The sequence below is a fragment of the Saccostrea cucullata genome, unplaced genomic scaffold (assembly GCF_032062105.1).
Source record: "Saccostrea cucullata isolate Sc308-1 unplaced genomic scaffold, CSIRO_AGI_Scuc_v1 ctg7703, whole genome shotgun sequence".
NCBI classification, from domain to species: Eukaryota; Metazoa; Mollusca; class Bivalvia; order Ostreida; family Ostreidae; genus Saccostrea; species Saccostrea cuccullata.
Window position 1 is genome coordinate 24,098 of NW_026927679.1, and position 7,149 is coordinate 31,246.

The 7,149-nt window shown below is 36.9% G+C and overlaps 1 protein-coding gene across 3 annotated transcripts in view; it reads right to left on the reverse strand.

Annotated features, from left to right (window-relative positions):
* The window catches only part of LOC134275173 (uncharacterized), a 31,087-nt gene extending 24,073 nt beyond the window's left edge, over positions 1 to 7,014 (reverse strand). Inside the window, exon 1 of one of the 3 annotated variants that reach the window (XM_062757427.1) lies at positions 6,437 to 6,457. The gene's annotated coding sequence lies outside the window, so the exon portion shown is untranslated. Of the gene's footprint in view, positions 1 to 6,436; positions 6,458 to 6,726; positions 6,770 to 6,955 lie in introns of those variants that run through there. The other 2 variants (XM_062757426.1, XM_062757425.1) reach the window with 2 other exon arrangements.
* Positions 7,015 to 7,149: the final 135 nt, after the last annotated feature.

Here is a 7,149-nt window from a genome sequence, read left to right on the forward strand (position 1 = left end):
TAAAAACATCTCTGTACCATTGAAAGTGCTGCTAGAATCCTACTGTCCACTTATAGAAATAATTATTCAACAATATTGGATGAAACCTTCCCAAAATTTTTACATTTTGTTCATAACATCGCAAAAAATGCATCAGTTCCCGTAAACCATACGATTCTAGCAGCACTTTCCAAAAACAAAAGAATTAGAACTTTAAATAGAAACAAAAATTAAGTTTCAAGGTATGCGGCGAAGTGTTGAACTTTTGCATCTTTTTTGTTAAGAACGACAGAGGAAAGGCCGATCCGCAAGTAAACACCCTCCCAGATTTAATTTTACGAAGAAATTGCAGAATTATATTACCACACCTTATTCAAACGCTTTATTCCCACAAGAATCTCACATGTTATTCATTCTAAATGCTTTTAAACTCCTATTTCTTGTGTTTGTTTACATCAATTCTCGTTACTTTTCACTTTCACTCTGCTACTGCATGATCAACAGTTATGACGTCACGGGTTTGGCATGTAACCCCTGTGATAACTACAGAGGCCCAGGAACGACAAAATTCCGTAGATATTATTCCTCTGCATATTTTGGTTCATTTTTACGACCTCAAATCAATCTTAGATATCGATTTTAAGAAATTGTTATCTCTAAATCTCACGTCATATAGCTTATTATGACGTCATATCATATAGGCAAGTAGAATATTTGGTTGTAACCTTAACCTACCTGCGAAGGAAACGAACTTGGAAATTCCTGTCGCAGAAACCCAGAGATGCCTAGAAGAAAAACTATATCAAGTCTACGAAGTGCAGTTTCCAGGTAAATACAAATGTTAATAGATATATTTAAATAAATAAATGATTCTACTTAGTAATATATAAAAAAAGGACAACCGTAAATATACATACATATCTATATATTTACATTTCCAATGTCTTTGTCAGAGATAAAATTACCAATTGTAAATGTAATTGATTTCCTCATGAATGTTTTGGCGCGGTTCCAAAAAAACCACGTGCAGGGCGGGACAACACCTAGAGAGAACCAGGCTTGGAACCCGTGGATTGGCGGAATCAAAGCATGTAAATATAAGGAATAACTGTCAGATTTTTCGAATTCATGAAGATGATCAATGGATTGGCTTGTGTGATAATTTTAATGCATAAACGCCTTCGGCGTTTATGCAAATTATCACACAAGCCAATCCATTGATCCCTTCATGAATTCGAAAAATAAGACAGTTATTCCTTAAATACATTATTTTTTTATGCAGGTTCCCCCGACCGCGAAGATAGCCCAGAAACCACACCAGAGGAAACGACCGAGAGCTGAGCGTGTGAGGCGTTAATTTCGGTCCGTGAAACCGAATATATTACCGGACTTTCCACTATATATGTGACTTTACTGATTGTGACTGTATTACCGATTGTGACTAGAACTTTCCACTAAATGAGTGTGCCTAAACCGTATGTGACTTAAAATTACTGATTGTGACTAATATATTTCCTATTGTGACTATAAACATGATTACCGGACTTTCCACTAATGTGTGTGTGCCTAACCAGAACGTGATTATATCAACAATTGTAACTAAAGACATATATGACTATCAACTATTATCATTTGCACTGTAAATATGTAAAAAGTTTATTTCAATTTAATTTAATTTTAGAAATGTACGAGAAAAACTGAGTCTGGGCTCTGGTAGGGCGTCGTGTAATAACTCGATAAGAACAGTTTTCTTGTGCACTTGATAAAACAAACTGTTGATGATGTTTACTTATTTATCTTCCTTCTTGTGTTCCTTAGATGTAACTGTTCTTATTCTAATTCTTAAGTAATATTTTAACATTTTGGGGTTATGCGAGAAACTGAGTCTGGGCCCTGGTAGGGTGGCGTGTTTTACAACTCGTTAAGGACAGTTTTCTCGACCAAAATTTTATTATATTACCTACCTACCTTTTTACCTATACAAGAGATACTAGTAGTGCATAGCTTATATTGTTTCTTATTTTTATTGTGTTTTGCTTGCCTTTTACTATGTATATATGTTTTGCTTTTTGTGTTAACATTTTTTTTATTTATTGTGTATAGTAAATTATTTAAAAAAAAACATATCAAAAAATAAAAATAATCCATACTTTTTTGTGCGTAGTGTTACATTTATTTAGAGATCGATCGATATATATATATATATATGTGTGTTAACATATTTTTAATATAGTGCGTATAGTTAATTGTTCTTATATATATGTATATACTTCAATGTTTTTTGTTGTTGTTGATTTTCTTAGTTCTAGTGCTTGTACATATTGTCTATCATATATATAGAATATTATGTTTTTACTTTCTTAGTATGGATTATTTTTTGTAATTCATTTATCTTTTTTTACCCTCATTTTTATATTTAAAAAAGCCTAAAAAATATCATTTTTAAAACGCGTATGGATTAATTATTATACACTTTCCATTTCGGAACTTTGGCTTTTTTCCAAAACATTAATTATGGCTCTTTGTATGGGTGGCCTCCATGTGGCAAGAACTGGGCAACGTTATTTAAACATATACGTTCGAACGTGTCTTACAACGTGTCTGTTTAAATAACGGCTAACAACCCTTTTCCTATCGGTTAAATCTTTTGCACGTACTACTATTTTACTAAAATATGATTCAGAGTATCTCTGAGTCTTTTATTAGTCCATTTGGATCGCAATTTGGGTCCATTTGGGTCGCCATTTGGGTCACATTTGGGTCCATTTGGGTGAATCGACGCACGCCTAGACAGGTACTATAAAAAATGACGTCTGCGCATGCCCAGCGGGAAACATCGATCTTTATTCTACAGAGAAAATTATTGCGAAAGTTAATGAATTGTGCACCCAACAGCTGCAAGATGCATCACATCAATGAATTATTACAGTCAACGTAACATTTGACCAACAATGCTACAACATTATTTCCACCGATAATAATTTTAATATCACCAGTGTAAGATCCAAAAATACAGGAGTGGTTAACTCCCGAAAGGTTCCGAGTACAGGTAGTAAACAAACAATATTGTTCCTGCTTGATGTCAAAAACTGATTACCAAAAACCCAACAAAATGTCCCAAAGTGTGTATATTTTCCCATGTATTGTTGCATACCTGATCTTGTCAACGTGCTCAGTGTATCACAGAGATTCACCCCAAAGTAACAGTTTATAATGCAGTGATATCTTAACACTAGAGCTAGCAGATAAGTGCCCTAATAACTCTGATCATTCTGTTTACCATCAAGCCATATTAGTGGCACATTAACGACCAAAACTTATAAGTCAATGTCTGAAAACTAGCAAACACCATCACCTATTGTACCTTAGCTTTATTATACTTCTACAAGCAGCAGATTGTGAATTAAACCCAGGTCCTAGAACTCCGCTGGAATCAACAGGCAATACCATGTGACAGTTGTGAATGTTGGTACCATATTAAATGCATAGACATGGGTAGCCACATGTACCAAGCTTTTGCAAAGCCAGACGTTTCATGGATTTGCTGTCAGTGCGGCCATCCAAATTTTAGTACTTCTTTTTTTGAGTCTACAGACATATCTACTTCTAATTTCTATGACTTATTATCTGACACTTCTATTTCCTCAGTGAATAGCGACATAGGCGAACCTGTCAGTACATCATCACCAAAATGTCACCATAGTCATAATACACCAAAAGCTAAAGCAGAGCCAATGAAAATACTTACAATTAATTTTCAAAGTAAAAAGGCCAAACGTGCATGAGGTATTCTGGAATCTTCTGGATTCATGCCAACCAGACATTGTTTTGGGATGCGAGACTTCGTTAAAGCCAAATATTACAAACCAAGAAATAGTCCCAACCTGATATGAAGTATACCGAAAAGACAGAGCAGATGGATATGGTGGGGTACTAATAGCTGTTAAGTCAAATTACATAAGTAGTCAAGTGGATATTGACTTCAACAGTGAGCTTGTGGCTGTTCAAATTGAAGGGACAGACAAATCATTCATTGTGTGGTTGCTTCATTATATCGACAACCTAACAGAGACTACTCCCATACTCAAACAATCTGCAGTGACATCAGACGGATTACAGAGTTATACAAATCCTCAACAATATGGATAGGTGGAGACGCAAACCTACCAGATATTAACTGGTTAAATGACACCATTACTAGTAACAAATATCCAAAGGATATCAATGAGCATTTCATTGCCACAAAACAAGACACAGGACTCATCAAATTATTAACTTTCCAACCAGAGACGAAGTAACTAGAAATTTTTCTAACAAATCGTCCTAACCTAGTTCACAGGTGTGTAGGCATACCAGGTATAAGCGACCATGAAACAATCGCATATATAGAAACCCTCAGCAAAGCCAAATATCAGAAACCAGCCAGAAGGAAGATATACATCTGGAAGAATGCAGATATCTCAAACCTCCGTACAGCCATGAGACAGTTTGCAGAGGAATTCCATATAAAGCATTCTTAAAATACTGACGTAAACATCCTATGGAACAACTTCACAGAAAAGTGTGCCACCTTAATGGAGAAACATGTACCATCAAAAGTCACTAGTGAAAGATTTAACCAGGTGTGGATCAACCGGAAAGTGAAAAGACTATCAAAAAAGAAAAAGCGGTGTTACAACAAAGCCAAGAGAAGTGGAAAACAACAAGACTGGGATAACTTCAAGGAAATTAAGAAAGAAACTCAGAAGAAATGTAGAGAAACATACAACTCATACATCGCCAACATGCTTAGTGAGGATAATGCCAGCAATCCAAAAAGGTTTTGGGGATTCATCAAAAGCAAGAGAATGGAAACATCCGGAGTGGCGCCATTACGTAGAGGGAATACTTCATAGTGACACCATGACCAAAGCCAATATTTTGAACGAACAGTTTACTTCAGTATTTACGCAAGAAGATATCTCCAACTTACCTGAGAAATCCAACAGCCCTTATTCACCTGTTCCAGACATCGCAGTTCACCAGGCTGGTGTCCTAAATCTCCTACAGAACATCAACCCACACAAGGCTACCGGTCCAGACAACATCCCAGGGAAGTTGCTGAAAGAACTAGCAAACGAAGTATCACCCATAATTACCACCATATTCAATGGTTCGATACATCAAGGAAAGATACCTGATCAATGGAAAGAGGCCCTCATAACTCCATTATTCAAAAAAGGAGACAGAGGAAAGGCTTCAAACTATAGACCAGTCTCCCTAACATCTATTTGTTGTAAATTAATGGAGCATATATTACACAGCAATATCATCTCACACCTTGAAGCAAATGGAATATTATCGGATTACCAACATGGATTCCGCAAACAAAGATCTTGTGAATCCCAGCTCATCATAACACCCCAAGAGCTAGCCGATGGATTGAGAAGTGGGGACCAAATGGACTGTGTCCTTCTTGATTTCTCCAAAGCATTTGATAAGGTGCCCCATCAAAGACTCCTGAGCAAGTGCTACTTTTACGGTATAAGAGGCAGGACATTAGAGTGGATCAACAGTTTTCTTAATGGTCGTACTCAGAAGGTCGTCTTAGAAGGGAAATCATCAAGAACATCAAACGTAACATCAGGGGTCCCACAGGGAACAGTGCTTGGCCCACTTCTCTTCCTAATCTACAACAACGATCTTCCAGAAAGAGTAACATCAACAGCCCGTCTTTTCGCGGATGACTGCTTACTTTACAGAAAGATCAGTAAAGAAGAAGACACCAATTATATCCAACAAGACCTTGATAGACTGCAGTCATGGGAAAACGATTGGTTAATGTCATTCAACCCAGATAAATGTGAAGTGCTGCGTGTGACCAACAAAAGAAAACCGATAATAAGAAACTACAACATCCATGGAAAGAATCTAGCCACAGTAAAATCAGCAAAATATCTAGGCCTTAACATCAGTAGCAACTTATCATGGAATCAACACATTGGAACAATTACAAAGAAAGCAAACAACATCACTGCATTCCTGAGACGCAACATCAGCACATGCCCTAGTACCATCAAGTCGCAGTGCTACACCACCTTAGTAAGACCAGTAGTGGAGTATGCTTCCATCATATGGGACCCAGTAACTCAGAAAAACATCTATGAACTGGAAATGGTACATAGGCGAGCAGCACGCTTCGTTACTGGGAATTATAGAACAACTAGCAGTGTGACTAGGATGCTCGAAGATCTACAGTGGCCAACACTACAAGAGCGCAGACACAAAGCAAAGGTCATCATGCTTTATCGTATTGTTCACCATCTTATTGCAATACCAACGCAAAACTACCTTGTACCAAGGGGAGCTAACTTAACAACACAGGGCCATAACATCAGGTTCCTGCTCCCTTACTCCAGAATTCAGGGTCATCAGCAGTCCTTCTTTCCATCAGCAATTACACTATGGAACAACCTACCATCTACTGCAGTCAGCGCTTCTAGCCTGGAGAGCTTCAAGGACTGCGTTGGAGCAATTTGAATGACTTAGCTCCGACAGTTGTAATTGTAAATTTCGCCATAATGGTTTTTATAGCCTTCAAATAGTTCGTTGTTTCCCCAAGGGCAAGCGCAAAAAATCACGACAATACACCAGAAGGTGGTTTGTGGTTATAAGGAAGAAGAAGAAAAAGTACTGTGTTAATCTAAATAACAATATCACAATTACAGGTAAAACCTCCATAATAACTATGAACCCGGACATAATTACCTAAGAAAAATGTTTTGTTTGAACAAACGACGCCATCTTGAATCACAGGGGCTTGTGTAGAGAAAATAAATCAGTTAAAAAAATTAGTACCTAGGAGAAAAAAACACAAGGGAGGACGCCATTTTGGATACCACCTCGCTTCATTAGCTATTTTCTCGCTTAAATTGTAAAACTAGACACATGAGCCGGTTCATATCCCTTAATAAATGTTTTTTCTTGAATGTCTTACTTGCAGTTTTAATCTTTGTTCGTCTACATTTACAGTCTTGTTCAATTTATCGCGTCAACCACAGGGGCTTGTGTAGAGAAAATAAATCAGTTAAAGAAATTAGTACCTTGGAGAAAAAACACAAAATATGTTTATTCTTGAATGTCTTACTTGCAGTTTTAATCTTTGTTCGTCTACATTTACAGTCTTGCTCA